General features: G+C 44.2%; 1 protein-coding gene across 3 annotated transcripts in view; it reads left to right on the top strand.

Annotated features, from left to right (window-relative positions):
* The window catches only part of IRAG1 (inositol 1,4,5-triphosphate receptor associated 1), a gene marked incomplete at its 5' end in the record, with an annotated part of 128,146 nt that overhangs the window by 12,461 nt on the left and 99,339 nt on the right, over window positions 1-16,346 (top strand). The window lies entirely within an intron of this gene.

Below are 16,346 nucleotides of genomic sequence, written 5' to 3'. Positions count from 1 at the left end.
CCAGCCATCAAGAGCTGGAAGGGTTACTCCTGGGGAACAATGGCAGTCTTTTACTCTGCTTCACTCTATCTTCCCTGACAGGTCTTATAGAACAAGTGGCTGCTGTGGCCTGGGGGCGTGAGTGCCAGGTGCAGACTCTGTCTCTGATGTATGTGGGAAATATTTACACTAATAAAAGAGAAACATGCAAATTAACCATCACTCCGCTACAGCCACCAATCAATCAGGAGCAAGTATGCAAATTAACCCAACTAAGATGGCGGCTGCCACGGAGCTGGAGCAAGCAGGAGGCTTGGGTTGCCCCTGGTGATGGAGGAAGCCTAGCTTCCCCCACTGCCCTGGCCGGCCCTGGCCTCCGCTCAAGGCTACAAAGTTTCAATTACTGAAGATAAACAAATCCCAGATACCTGCTTCCAGCTGGCCCTGGCCTCGGCTCAAGGAGGCACTGAAAAAAAAAAAAAAAAAAAAAGAAAGCCCCTTACCCAGGCTGGCCACACCCTCATGGAGTGAGGGTCCCCGCTGGGGAGCTTGGCCAGCCTGCAAACAGCCATCAACCCTCACCCAGGCTGGCCACGCACCCTAGTGGGGACCCCCACCCTGAAGGGGGTGTGACCAGCCTGCAAACAGCCCCCAGCCCCTCACTCAGGCTGGCCACACCCCCATGGCTTGATCCCTGTAAACGGGCAGTTGAACATCCCTCCAGGGGTCCCAAATTGGAGAGGGTGCAGGCTGGGCTGAGAGACACCCCCCCCCCCCGCATCCCCCCACACCCCCCCCCCCCTGTGCACAAATTTTGTGCACCGGGCCTCTAGTTTTCTTATAAAGGCTTGCAGGACAGAAGCCTGTCTCATACTAATATCCCCAAATGTATTGAAACATGGAAGCCTGTATTTTCACAGCTCCTAACAACATCACTGAGAACAAGGGTGGCAGAGAAGAGACTTTGGGAAAAGCTGGCTAGGGACACTCTTGCTTGAGAGGAAGCAGGTGGATTATGTGGCATCTGGAAAGCCCTCACTGCTTGTAGAACTCCCCAGGCAGGTGCTAAGTGGGCCAGGTCAGCTCAAAAGCATCTCCCTGGGATGCAGACAGTGGCCAGTGGGGATAGCATGGGTTCTGCTGGTTTACAATCCCACTTGGCTACCCATCAGCTCTGTTACTTTGGAAGAGTCATAGCACCACACTGAGCCTCAGTTTCCTTATTTGCAAGCTAGCACTCACCATAGTATACCGTAGGTGGGGGATTGAGGGAATGAATATGCCCAAAGTGTCAGGGACATGGTATGCCTTTGATGAACTGTGAGTGTTGTCGTTGTTATCTGTTGTCTAGTTTGCTTGCTGTATTTTTTAGTCTCCTATGCACTCCAGGTGTAAATAGGAAGTGCTAGGGTTGGAGGCTTTAAGCAGCAGGCTGGGCCCAATTCCATTGTGTCATACCCAATTCCACTGAGGTCATTGTGCCTCTTCTCTGCTCCAAAGAGGTCCAGGGACTCTGCAGTCCAAGATATAGTTTCCCCCTGAGAAGGGAAAGGAGGTGCTCTCTGGGTGAACTTGGGTGAACAAAAGAATAGGGTGGAAATTTCAAGAGCTTGAGGGTCAGCTTATGGGCCACACTCAGATTCATCAAAAAGGAGCATTGCCCTGGCCGGTGTGGTTGAGCATCCTGTGTGCCAAGAGGTCACCGGTTTGATTCCCTGTCAGAGCACATTCCCCGGGGTTGCAGGCTCCATCCCCAGTAGGGGACTTGCAGGAGGCAGTCAATGGATATTTTTCTCTCATTGATGTTTCTCCCTCCCCTACTTTCTCTCTAAAATCAATTAAAAAACATATTAAAAAAAAAGGAGCATTAACCCAGGATTCCAGGAGTTCACAGAAGACCCAGAAAAGGCGAAAGTACAGGCAGAATCTAGGAAAACGTTTTGATTATAAATGAGATCCCACTGGCAGAGTGTGTGTGGAAGTCTGTGCCAGCATTGACTAATCACCTAGCAAGAGGAATTCTAAGCAATGGTGAATCTGAGAATAAATTTCAGGAGGTTATTTTTTTCAAAGACCTTGGACAGAGAGGCAAATTGGAGAGAGAACCACTGTGGTGGTGTGGAAAGGGCCTGGGCTGGGAGTCCGTCTCAGCTGGGCCCTAATGGCTATGACCTTGTCAAGTTGCTTCACCCCACTGAATCTCAGCCTCCTCATCTGAAAAACAGACATAATACTATCTACCTTATAAATTGCCCTGAGGAACAAATTACATAGAGGATCTGAAATAGATTAGACAATGGAAGACACTAAACAGCCTGAAGTTGATATAAAAAAACTAGGAACACCCTTTAAGGTTTTCCATCAGGAGACAATATCAAGATAAATAGTTCCCTTCTACAAAGCCAGTGGTGACTTCAGCCAAGCAGACCCAGAATGCTGGTGAGGATCGGAGATGGCAAGTGTAAGAGGCTCCTGGTAACCACAGAATTAACTTCTGACCCAGCCATTCCTCTTCTAGGTATGTATGTACCCAAAAGAACTGAAAACAGGTGTTCAAACAAAAACTTGTACAAGAATGTTTATAGCAGCACTATTCACAAGAGTCAAAAGGTGGAAACAACCCAAAATGTCCATCAACAGATGAATGGATAAACAAAATGTGTCATATCCATGCAAGGGGATACTACTCAGTCATAGGAAGGAATGAAGTATGTATACATGCTACAACACAGATGAATCTTGAAAACATTATGCTAAGTGAAAGAAGCCAGACACAAAGACCACATTTTGTATGATTCCATTTATATGAAATGTCCAGAATAAGAAAATTCATGGAGACAGAAAGCAGACTGGTGATTTTTGGGACCTTGTGGGTAGGGGGAAGGGAGGAATGGGAAGTGACTGCTGAATGTGTATGAGCTTTCCCTTTGGGGTGATGGGAAAGCTCTGGAACTAGATAAGTAGTGGTATTAGGTACACTGTGAATGCACTTAATGCCACTGAACTGCACACTTTAAAATGGTTAAAATGATGAATTTCATGTTACGTGTATTTTACCATAATTTTTGAAAAAAGTTTTCTGATGAAGAAGAAATGTAACCCAAAGGTCAGGATCCACTCTCCTAGAGTGTGGTTGAGGGAGGGTCAGGGGATTCAGAGTTTGTCGCTGAAAGCTGAGGTCTTGTGTCAGCAAACTGACCAAGGGCCTATGTTGGCAAACCTTCTGCAAGGCCCTCAAGGGGATTCACAATTGAGTCAGACATGCTCTCTGCCCTTGAAATGTCTATATAGTATGTTATTCCCACGGAAGGACAGCGTGAAGGGACTATATATAACAAAGGGGTAAATTCAGGGGCGCGCGACATTTATTCTGTCTTGGCGAACAGCGTAGGTGGGATTTTGGCAGGCAGGTTAGGAGTGGAAGGGTTTCCTACAGGAAGCACAGGTGGGAGAGTGGGGGAGCGTTTCCGAGTGGGAATGGGTTGATAGGAACTGTGCACAGTACGCGCGGTGCCACGGAAGAGGGTCTTGAGAGATAAGCTCAAAAGGGAATTAGGGTGGATGGCTAAGAGAGTAAATCTTAAACATTCCCATCACAAGAAAAAAAATTTTTGTAACTATATATGATAATGGATGTTAACTAACAAATCAATAGCTGTACATCAAAAACTAATGTTTTATGTCAATTATATCTCAATTAAAAAAAGAGGGAACTGGGGTCTGATTGCGGAGTGCTTTGAAGGTGGAGCTGAGGAAGTGGGAACTCGGTTTCAGGCAGCAGGAGTCAAGGAATCTTCTAAGATGGGGAGTAAGATGACTAAACCTGTGTTTGAGAACGATCAGGCTGGTGGAAGATGGACTAAAGGGAGAGAGACTGGGGACAAGGAGATGGCAAGGATCACGGATGTCCCCCAGAGCAATGTCAGTGGCAAGGGGGAAGGTAGGCCAAATCTGTTGAGCTTTGCATTAACCAAGATTCTTATTTGCTTGGGACAGAAACATTCAAATTTGATTAGACAAGAACCAGACTTTGCTGGAACACATATTTGAGAAGTCTAGGGCAGGTTCAGTTATGGCTGGAGCCATGGGGCTCATTCCTTCTATCGTTCAACGATCCTGAGTATTGGATCTCTCTTCTCAGGTGACTCTTTCTCATGGTGACATCGTGGTACTTGCAGTTCCAAGTTTACATCTATCCTTTCAGAACCCCCAGTATCAACTCCCCCCAGAATTTCAGAAAAGTTGCAAACTTGAATTTATTGGCCCTGTCCAAATCATGCGTTTATGCCTCATTTAATCACCAGGGCCAGAGGCCTGGGGTGTTCTGATGAGCCAGGGCTGTGTGACCGGACCCCTCCTACAGTGGGGCCAACACCCACTCCAACCACAGGGACAATTAGGATGCTACTGTTACTAGAAGAGGAAGGACTGGGTGCCAAAGGGGCAAAAACTGCAGATGTCCCCTCAAAGCACCAACTCTTTGCCAAGTAGTTTATGCATCTCATTCCATCCTCTCAGCCATCCTGAGACAGAAACAATTATCCCCATTTTTCAGAGGAGGAAACTGAGGCCATAGAAGAGCTTGTCTTCACTCCCCACCCCTCAAGCACTTCCTATGTTCTGAGCTGCATGACATCTCTGAGGGAGGCAGACGGAGCCACTGCAGAGGGTCACAGCTCAGAAAATGAGAACTAAAGTGCATGATCTTCAAGCTGAAGGACACTCAAACTGCATTGCAATCACACAGCCCATGCAGTGGTTAGAGATCCTGACCACTAATTGTTAGACAATCAGAAGTCAGTCTCCAGGAGGCAGGGGAGACCCTCATGGCCTGTATCATCCCTGTCCCATGGGCAAGCAGCTGGGAATCCTGGTTGATCAGGGGTGGTAGACATGGGGTGTAACCTGGTGGTCATTCAGAGGCATTCACTGCAGACAAACTTCGTGAATACCACATCGTCCTGCCCTTAGTAGACATCGAGGGAGAGGGTAATGGGGCATTTGTCAGGCAGGGCAGAGGGAATACAGGGCATTCCACACATAGAGCACAGGATGTACGGAGGCCAGAGGCATGCCTGGAGCGACCAGTCTTCATGACGGCAAAATTCCCTGAGAACCCAGAATAAATTTGTCAGAGAAAGACAAACTGCTGTGGGAATGGCTTCTTTTGGCATCGCAGCAAGCCAGAGCTCAAGCCTCGCCAGGTGACTGCACTTCCCCAGTTCTCATGTTTAGCAATTAATTCACAACTAACGACAGAGAGCGCCCAGGCCACTTCTCCAAGGGGCCCTCTCTGCCCTTTGGAGCCATGCACCAGGTTAAAGGCCTTTGGCTTGGGTGCAGCAAGCATAAATCTTGAGCATTTCCTGTTTAGGGTGCAGAGCGAGTGGTGCAGAGTTGAGAGGACTGGGCAGGCGTGGAAGGAACAAGAGAGTTTAATGGTTGCCCAGACCCAAACTGGGGTCTGACACAAGGCACTCTGGATGAATAGAGATGTTTTAGAAATGCTACCATTCCCAGGGGACTGGCCGGGCCCAGGATGGAAGATAAGTTTAGATGCTCTGACTATTTTTGGAGCTTGGACCACATTAATTCACTACTGCTCCAAATGGTAGGCAGCTGGGGAGGTCTTCAGGGGCCCGAGGGCCGTTTCCCAGTACAGATCTGATTCAGCCTGTCCAGTATCTGCAGGCCAGTGTCCCCTCTCCCCTACCCCCAGGATCTGCTGTGCATTTCCTAGTTATGTGGGGGCACACAGCATCCAACACCAACTCCTCAAAACATCCTTCCTACTAATACAAGGGGATGGCCCACCATCTTAGGATGTGACTGAAGGCTATTTCAGCAAATTGTGCTGCTTGGGCTCTGGCTGAGTCTGGAGTAAAGGGATCAGAGCAGACATCCAGAAACTTCCTTGGCTTTCCCTTCTCAGAGGTGGTTGACGTCTCAGAGAGCAGGCACTGCAGGGAAGCGAGTCAGTTTTCCTGCTGAACTGAGTCCCTTGCACATGCCTGCCAGCAGTAGAAAGGTCACGAGACAGTGGACACGGGCATTACATGCCTTTATTGGGCCAGGTCTGGATGGGATAGAGGAGAGTGGAACAGAATGTGTTCTGGGAACTTTCCAGCTGAAAGTTGTGTGCTTGTGACAGGCTATGTTCTGTTTCCAAACCCATTTCTCACTGATGAAGAAAAAGGAAAGAGGACGGGGCATTTCCAGACTAGGAATGAATCCTGCTCTTGAGCTTTGTGTCATAGAGACTTCAGGGGAAGAATAAAAGGTGTAATTCCCATTCATGCCCATACTTGTAAAAACACAACATATATTTATTTATTTATTAATTTTTTTTAAATTTAATAAATCTTTATTGTTCAGATTATTACAATTGCTTCTCCTTCCCCCCCTCATAGCTCCCCTTCACCCGGTTCCCACCCCACCCTTTGCCCTTACCTCCCCCCACACTGTCCTCATCCATAGGTGTACGATTTTTGTCCAGTCTCTTCTTGCACCCCCCATACCCCTTTCCCCCTGAGAATTATCAGTCCACTCCCTTTCTATGCCCCTGATTCTATTATATTCACCAGTTTATTCTGTTCCTCAGATTTTTAATTCACTTGATTTTTAGGTTCACTTGTTGATAGATATGTATTTGTTCATAATTTTTCTCTTTACTTTTTTCTTCTTCCTCTTCTTAAAGAATACCTTTCAGTATTTCATATAATACTGGTTTGGTGGTGATGAACTCCTTTAGCTTTTTCTTATCTGTGAAGCTCTTTATCTGACCTTCCATTCTGAATAATAGCTTTGCTGGGTAGAGTAGTCTTGGTTGTAGGTTCTTGCTGTTCATCACTTTGAATATTTCTTGCCACTCCCTTCTGGCCTGCATAGTTTCTGCCGAGAAATCAGCTGACAATCGTATGCGTGCTCCCTTGTAGGTAATTAACTGTTTTTCTCTTGCTGCTTTTAAGATTCTCTCTTTGTCTTTTGCTCTTGGCATTTTAATTATGATGTGTCTTGGTGTGGTCCTCTTTGGATTCCTTTTGTTTGGGGTTCTGTGTGCTTCCTGGACTTGTAAGTCTATTTCTTTCACCAGGTGGGGGAAGTTTTCAGTCATTATTTCTTCAAATAGGTTTTCAGTATCTTGCTCTCTCTCTTCTTCTGGCACCCCCATAATTCTGATGTTGGTATGCTTGAAGTTGTCCCAGAGGCTCCTTACACTATCTTCAACTTTTTGGATTTTTTTTTTTCTTTTTGCTTTTCGGTTGAGTGTTTTTTGCTTCTTTGTATTTCAATTCTTTGACTTGATTTTTGTGTTCCTCTAGTCTGTTGTTGGGTCTCTGTATAACATTTTTTATTTCAGTCAGTGTATGTTTAATTTCTAGTTGGTCCTTTTTCATATCTTCGAGGGTTTCATTATATTTATTGGCCTTTTCTAGGATATTCTTGAAAAGCCTTATAACCGTGGTTTTGAATTCTATATCCAGTCATTTGTTTTCCTCCATTTCTTTCGTTTGTGATCTGATTCTTTGACGCCGCATGTTCACTGCTTCCCTGAGTTGGTAAGGTAGATTTGTGTGCTAGGTTTCCTATATGGCCCAGTGGGTCGGCCTCCCCAGTTAACCTGAGGTGGACACTCTTGGTGCACCCCTTTGTGGACTGTGTGTACAGCCTTGTTGTAGTTAAGTCTTGATTGTTGTTGGTATCACTGGGAGGAATTGACCTCCAGGCCAGTTGGCTGTAAGGATCAGCTGCGTCTACGCTGGGAGAAGTTTGGTGCTGGAGACAGCCTTATAGGATTAGACTTGCCAAATTGCAAAAGCCTCTGTGCTCAGCTTGGAAGGGGTGGAGTCTCAGGGCAAGGCAGACAGTCTTGGCTTCCCGTCAGCCCTGCCCTTGTGTGAGTCTCCAGACCTCTGCCTTCCGTGGTTCCCGAGTTTCCGCCTTACAGTCCAGATTTCCCCCGTAAGAGCGTAGGTCCCCAGGGACTCGCCCAGAACTGCGGTTCAGTGCAGTCGGAACTGGGGTTCAGTGCAGTCATGAGCTTCCGACTCCCTTCCACTAGTGATAGCCTGTGGTAACCTCCGCAGTCAGTCTTTGTGCACACTCGCGCCTCCAGACCCCTGCCGCCGTGGCTCCCCTGAGTCTCCGAGTCTCCGTGTGCCTTTCTCTCTACCTGACAGTCCAAACTCCCCCTGTATGAGCCTGGGTCCACAGGGTTTCACCCGGAACTGAGGTTCAGTGCAGTCGGAACTGGGGTTCAGTGCAGTCGGGGGCTTCTTTCCCCCTCCCGCCAGAGAAAGCCAGCCAGGCACTCCACCGCCCTTCCTCTCTGCGCGCGCGTGTCTCCGTACCTCATCTCTTTGCCGCTCCTTCTCCGTGAGATTTCCTCTTTCCTTCTAGTTGTAGAATTTCTACTCAGCCAGCTTTCCTGTGGTTCTGGATGGTGTCCGTTCTATCTTTAAGTTGTAGTTTTGAAATTGTTGTGCGGGGCAGCAGTTTAGGTGCTTACCTATGCTGCCATCTTGGTTTCTCCACAACATATATTTAAATGTCTTTGTTAGGAGAATTCTAACTGCTTGGGATGAGAAATAGTGCACCCTGCAAAAATGATTTTTGGGAATGTTGCATGTTGAGTGTGGTGCAGTGTGAGTGTGGATTGCGTGTGTACATGTGCATGCATATTCCCTGTGTAGTCTTGAGCAACTGCAGCCCGGGTCTCTTATCACTAAGCTCAGCCTGGCCCACCTGGTTTACTGCCATACACAGAGCTCGGCACTTTGCGGGTACTCAGTAAATATGTGCTACATGGAAAAATGGACATCTCAGTGAGTTTCTCTTTCTTTGGGGCAGAATCTTGTTTCCATGTTTCTATGTGCCTGTCTCTCTGAGCTCATGTCCCTTGTCCCTGCAACTCTTTCTATTTCTTTTACTCTATTGTTGTCTCCTCTTTCAGTTATCACCACGTAACCTCATCCTAGACACTTTCACATTACTCCACCTCTTTTCCTCAACCTCTTTTTTTACATGACATACACATGAAATGGGAGGAAACTTAGAAGTCACTCAGCTTAATTTCCATCTTTTATGTTTGAGGAAACTGTGTCCAGATTGCTCACAATGTACTAAGGACAAAAGCTAGTTTTCCCCTCCCTTCCTCCTCCTCCTTCTCTTTTTCTTCTTTAGAAGTTTTATTTTTAAACATTTTAGAAAAAAGAATTTACATACTATACAATGAACCCATTTCAAATGTACAATTCAATGTTTTTTAATATATTCAGGGAAGTATGCAGTCATCTTCACTATTTAATTTTAGAATATTTTTATTACCCAGAAGAAACTCTGTACCTATTAATAGTCACTTCTCACTTTCCCCATCCCTCCCTAAGGAATCACTCATCTACTTTCTGCCTCTATATTGCTCTATTCCAGACATTTCATATAAACGCAATCATAAAATATATGGTCTTTTTTGACAGACTTTTTCACTTTGCCTAAAGTTTTTAAGGTCCATCCATACTTCATTCTTTTTTATGGCTGAATAATATCCCATTGTATGAATAGTCCACTTTTTATTCATCCATTAGTTAGTTGTGATCTACCTCTAAAAAAAAGAAACTATTGAAAAATTAGTTAAAACTATTAATCTTTCTTTTTCCAGCTTTATTAAGATGTAATTGGTAAATAAAATTGTAAGACATTTATAAAAACATTTGGTTTGTTTACACCTTTTGGCTATTATGAATAAGGCTGTCATGAATATTGTGTACACAATTTTGTGTGGACATACATTTTCATTTCTCTGGTATATACCTAGGAGAGCATTGGTGGATCATATGGCAAATCTATGTTTAACCTTTTGAAGAACTATCAATTCATTTTCCAAAGTGGCTGTGTCATTTTACATTTCTACCAGCAATGAGTAAGGGGTCCAGTTTCTCCACACCTTTGCCAATACTTGTTCTTCTCTGCTTTTTATTTTAGTCATCCTAATGGGTGTAAAGTAGTATCTCATTGTTGTTTTGATTTGTATTTCCCTGATGGTTAATAATGTTGAGCATCTTTTCATGTGTTTATTGGCCATTTGTATGTTTTCTTTGGAGAAATGTCTATTCAAATATTTTGTCCTTTTTAAATTGTTTGTCTTTTTATTATTGATTTGTGAGAGTTCTTTATATATTATGGATACAAGTCCCTTATTAGAGATATTATTTGCAAATATTTTCTCCTATGGGTTGTGTTTTTACTTTCTTAGTGGTATCATTGGTAGTGCAAACGTTTTAAATTTTTTAAAAATATTTTATTGATTTTTTACAGAGAGGAAGGGAGAGGGATAGAGAGTTAGAAACATAGATCAGCTGCCTCCTGCACACTCCCCACTGGGGATGTGCCCGCAACCAAGGTACATGCCCTTGATCGGAATCGAACCTGGGACCTTTCAGTCCGCAGGCGGACACTCTATCCACTGAGCCAAACCGGTTAGGGCCAAACACTTTTAATTTTGACGAAGTTGAATTTATGCGTGTTTTTTTCCTATTGTTGCCTATGCTTTTGGTGTTTTAAGAAGGAATTGCCTACCCAAGGACACAAAGATATACTCCTATGTCTTCATCTAAAGTTTTAATAGTTTTAGCTCTTCCCTTTAGGTGCTTGACTCATTTTGAGTTAAATTTTGTGTATGGTACAAGAAAGGGGTTCAACTTTATTCTTTTACATGTGATGTCCAGTTTTCCAGAACTATTTATTAAAAAGGTTATTCTTTCCTCATTGAATTATCTAAATCAATTGATTGTAAATGTAAGGGTTTATTTATGGACTCGCAATTCTTTTCCATGGGTCTATGTCTGCCCTTGTATAGTATCCAGTATCAGACTGTCTCACTGTAGTTTTACATTACATTTTGAAATTGAGATGTGTGAATCAACACCCTTCCCCTTCTCTTTTCCAGATAGTTTTGGTTATTATTGGTCTCTTGAATGTCTTTATGAAATTTAGGATCTGCTTGTCAGTTTTTGCAAAAGGTAGCTAGGATTTTGATAGGGATTGTGTTGAACCTGTAGGTCAATTTGGGGAGTATTTCCATATTAACAATATTAAATCTTCTGATCTAGAAAATGTGATGACATTATCTCTATTTAGGTCTTTTTAAATGTCTTTCAATGATATTTTGTCATTTTCAGTGTATGTTTCTTTTGTTGAGTACATTCCTAATTATTTGTGATTTTTTATGCTTTTGTAAGTGGAATTGCTTTCTTAATTTCAGATTGTTCTTTGCTCGTGTATAGAAACATAATGATTTTTGTATATCAATCTTGTATACTGCAACCTTGCTAAACTCATTTATACTTCTAATAGTTTTTTAGTGTAGTCTTCAGGATTTTCTATATACAAGATCATGCCATCTGCAAATAGAGATAGTTATATTTTTTTAAAAACTAGAATCTTGGGGCTTAGTTCATTAGATTTTTATTTTATTAGAAGGAACTTTGTGATTGGCCTAGAAAAGAAATATTAAAGTAGTTATTTCCCAAAATTCATGGATCCTAATTCCAAAGATCAGATGTTTGAAACAGATTTGAACTTAACTCTGATATGGCTAAGAATTCCATCAACAGCTTTGTTAATTTGCTAGGGCTATCATAACAAAATACCACAGACTGTGTGGCTTAAACAACAGAAATGTATTTTCTCACCGTTCTAGAGAAGTCCAAGATCAAGGTGTCAGCAGGTAACCAATCAGGTGTCTCCTGTGGGCTCTCTCCTTGGCTTGCAGATGGCCACCTTCTTATTATGTCCTTACACAGCCTTTCCTTGGTGTCTGTGTATCCAAATTTCCTCTTCTTATAAGGACACCAGTCAGATTAAATTGGGGCCCACACTAACGGCTTCATTTTAACTTACACCTCTCTGAAGGCCCTAACTCCCCATACAGTCACATTCTGAGGTACTGTAAGGAAAACCTCAGGTCCCAAATATAGAAATTTGGGGAGGACACAGTTTAGCCCACAACAGTATCCTTCTTGGTTTTCCTCTGAAAGATATAATCTCTGGTGAGTTGTAACTAGCGAAACCAGAATTTGTTAACTAACTCATTCACCATGACAACCAAATGAGATTGACCTATAGTCAGAATTAAAAGGCACTGCTAATCATCCCTGAGCTAAAGGATCCTCATGTGTGGTTCTGCATGTTCCAGGAGCTCATTTGATCAGGTTTACTCTATTGCCACATCAAGGAGGGTTGATGACCAGCTACCAGACTCAGACATGCACATCACACCTAGAACTTCTATACTGCCTGCTTTAAAAAAGCAAAGGTAATCCCAGGGCCTGCTGTTTAACAGTATGGCGATGTACTCACACAAGAAGTACTTCTGTGAAGTGGTATTTGAAGTTAAATGCAAAGACTCCTGTGAACCTTAAAGTTCTTCAATGCAGAAGCGCACTCTAATTGTATTCTCTTTTGAATGGCAGGTCCATTTTGGTGAGTTAGCTCAAGATATAATAGTCATGCTCTGTAATTTTTACAGTAGCCAAAAACCAGCTGCTGCTGATCCCAATGAGCTATGTCAGTAGAAAATGAAAATCAAGATTTCCCTCGAGGTCACCTGAGCTGAGGAGTCATCCCACCTTGGCTGGAGTTATCGTCCTCTTTCCTGTGTAGTCTCTGATCCTTTTTTTTTCAGTGCTTTATTTTTAACTCTCTTGCCCTCTGAGTGTTTTTACTGACATCTGGCCACAAACCATTTTTTAAGGAAGCAGGCAGTTATAAATCACCTATAAGGCAATCAATAAAAAAAAGTACAATCCACAGTAAAGACTGATTTGCCCCCAGATATCCAGGATCCTGCAGGCTCAGCAGTTATGCCCCCGGGGGGGGTGGGTGTCTGCAAGAAGGGTGAAAGACAAGGGGGTATTGCATTCTGAAAGAGGGGAGGCTGCTGGCTCCCAGAGGCTCAGGAAGGAATGGACTTTGGCCTCCATCCACGCACTTCTCTTCTGGCCTCGAGGGAGAGCTCTGTGTTTCCACTTCATCCAGCTCAGATTTTTCCAACCACATCAGTGGCATTTTCTTATCTCCCAAGGATCTGCTTCAGAGCTAAAGTCTCCTCTGTACGCCTCAAGAAAGGGCAGTAGGGATGCATTGCTGTGTTTGCTGGGGAGGGAAGGCAGGGCAGTGTGTTGCTGTGGCACAGAGGCATGGCAGAGAAGAGAAGCTCAACTAAGCTGTCGTAGTCAGGCTACTGCTTTCCTCCCAGAGCCTGGGGAGGCCATCCCTCTGACCAGAACTCCAGGGAATCAAAAGTTTGAAAGTCATTGTGCAGAAGCTGAAATCGAGGTCCAGAGAAAGGCATGGCTGCCCCAAGGTCACAGAGTGGTTTCATAATCAGCCCACAAAGAAAGGCCTCACTGCTTTGAAATCCTAGTTCTCTTCCCAAAAGGAACTTTGCTCAGAAAATGCTAGCTCATGGAAAGTCAAAGTAAATATTATATATTTACAGAGTAAGACTATTAATTTTAGTTCATTTAAAAAAAAAAAGAGTATATTGCCCAGCTGGCGTGGCTCAGTGGTTGAGCTTTGATCTATGCACCAGGAGGTCATGGTTTGATTCCTGGTCAGGGTACATGCCCAGGTTGTGGGCTCGATCCCCAGTAGGGGGTGTGCAGGAGGCAGCTGATTGATGATTCTCTCTCATCATTGATGTTTCTATCTCTCTCTCCTTTTCTCTCTCTGAAATCAACAAAAAAAAAACATTTTAAAAAATGAGTATACAAATTGCCCATGTAAGGACCATGAAGGTTGTCAGACCCACTATTTATGTCCTCTTGGATAATGGGAAAAGAGAATTTCCTAGAAGGGGCTTTTCCTCTCCTCTCCATCAGGGAAAAGTGTTTCAACTGCAAAGTTCAGGTGCTGGGGGCGAGGAGGTAGTGAGCTGATCTCCCTAGGAGGGGGAACAGGCTCAGAACATGGCTGCAGGGAAGACCTCAGGTCCCAAGAATGGAGGAAGATGGGAGAGATGAGCCTTCGAGGCATAAAGAGTGCCAGGGAGGCTTGAAAGTACGTGAAATATTTTGGAAACTAGGGCATGAGGTGATGCTGGGGTGTGGGGTACCATGGTGGTAGTCTGTAGAAGAAACAGGAGAGGTTGGTAAGCTCAGAGCAGAACATGCCATCATGCCAATGAACCAGAACTCTGTGGACTGGGGTTTCCAGTTCTGATGTTCTGAATGTGCCACACCAGACTCCACTGAGGGACTGCCAACCCTACACATTCCTGCGCCCTTTCCCCTAATATTTGGATTCAGTAGATCTGGGATGGGCCCAGGAGTGTGCATTTTATGAAACACCACAGATGATTCTAGTACGCTTTCTCAGGTTTGGAAATCAGTGCATTGAGTGCCACTGCAAGGTTTTACTCAAGGGAGGAATAGAACCAAAGTCATGTATTAGGAAGGCCACTTCCACTTGGAAGGTGGATGACTTCATCAGAAGAACCCACCCTCCCAGAGGTCTATTTTCTGGTTAGTTATCTGCTTCTCTCATCTGGAAATGCAGGTGATAATTTCCAGAAGTTTCTTAAGAATGACTAGGCTTAAACACTAGATTGAACTTCATACTATTCACCAAACAGTTAACTTAAGGGAAGATATTATACAAATAGCAAACTACAATTGAACAGACAGAACATTTGTGAATCCGATGTTAAGGATAACACCTCCAGGACGAGTTGGTGAATCCCTAGCCAGAAAACCCTCTCCTGGTCCTTTCTTTTGTGACGGTGAAGTGGCAGTGCTGGTGGTTGTTGCTGGTTCTGTATTGCCCTAGAAGCCTCACTGTGGTGTGTTGAATGAATTACTTATCTTTCCTGAGTGTTAGTTCTTTCTTATGTAAAATGGGAATAATAGTACCATGTAAGGAATGGATAACATCAAGGATATAAAGGGCCAGGTAGAGAGCCTGGTGCAAGTATCAGTGCTCTTCTGCTGATGCTGTGGAATTGTTCCATGGGCTCCCTGCCTTTCCATTGTGAAAAGATGACAGCTCCTCCGGGGAGAAGTCCTCTGTGGTTACTTCCTGTCTCATATCATTAAGCAGCAGCACATGCCTGTTTAAGTAGCAATACAATGAAATTCATGTGTCTAAGCCACCAAAGTTTGCTGTTGGGAGAGCTATTCCCAAGCTCCTGCTTTCCCCCTCTCGACCCCTACCCTCCCAGGTCATTTCTGTTTACCAAAGCCTGTTCTCAAGTGGTGTCTACAGACTCAAAGCCTGCAGCTATTTGCAGAGATTTAGATACCAAGGGAACTACTCTGTTTACTTTTGCTTGGCTTCTTGTTGCCATAGCCTCTGTTCAAGGAGCATCTTTTGAGTTGACCAAACTGCAAATGCAGTTCAGCTCAAAATTTTTGGTGAAAAAAAAATAAAATAAAAAAAAAGACAAAATCCACAACTGCTCCTCCCCCTCCATTGGCTTTGGTGGGCAAGTTTGCACTTCTTCCTTGTCCTGCAAACTGGAGTCCAGGGCAGAGGGTCAAGCCTGTTCACACAGGCTCTCAATGCTCGAGTCTTGGGGTTTACTCTCCAGGGAGGGTCAGATCCCATCAACTCTGAGCTAAGGAGTAGGTGGAGGGGGTCCCTGGAAGTTATCAGGAAGGAGGCAATGGCATCATTTGAAGGTTGAAATTTGACTCCACAAAGTTGTCCTTATGTTCACTGGATTATGTTTTTAGATAGGAACATGGAAGCTGGTCAAACCTAGTCCCTCCTCTGGAGCCTGAGTTTAAATGTGTGTGTAGTAGGGGGGAAGTTGGGAGTTAGGCATTGTGGGGGTGGGGAATTCAGAGGTTTGGGCTGTGGTTTCTGGGAGGATGCTGAGCTCAGCAACAGAGGCAGGGAAGGCAGAAGGAGGAGCAGGTTTTGAGGAAAGGGGCATGTTGATAAGTTTCACTAGGGAATAACTCAGGGCAAGTTCATTTGCTCTAGATCTAAGTTTTCTAGTTAAAACTCTCAAGTAGGCAGCAGAGAAGCCTTTGGTGTTGAGGCTGTTTGTACCAGTTGGAACTCTTTACTGCAAGAGCCAAACAAGCCACTTTAAGCAAAAAGGAGTATTAATTGGTTCTTGAAACATAAAAGGCCAGGAATATCAGGCATAGCTTGATCAGGGCCTTAGATGACAGGCTCAGGACATAGTTTCTTTCTGGCTCTTTGCTGTACTCTCTTTCCCAGTGATTCCTTTCTTAGACAAGTTCTTCACCATCACAAGAAGGATTATGTTTTCACCCTCTTATATTCAAGACCTGCAACAAAGAGTAAGAATCTCCTTCCTGAACTGTTACCATTTGCAACAGCATGGATGGAACTGGAGA

The sequence above is a fragment of the Plecotus auritus genome (genome assembly GCF_963455305.1).
Source record: "Plecotus auritus genome assembly, chromosome: 9".
NCBI lineage: Eukaryota > Metazoa > Chordata > Mammalia > Chiroptera > Vespertilionidae > Plecotus > Plecotus auritus.
Note: the sequence above shows the minus strand (reverse complement) of the source record. Positions and strands in the feature narration are given on the sequence as shown.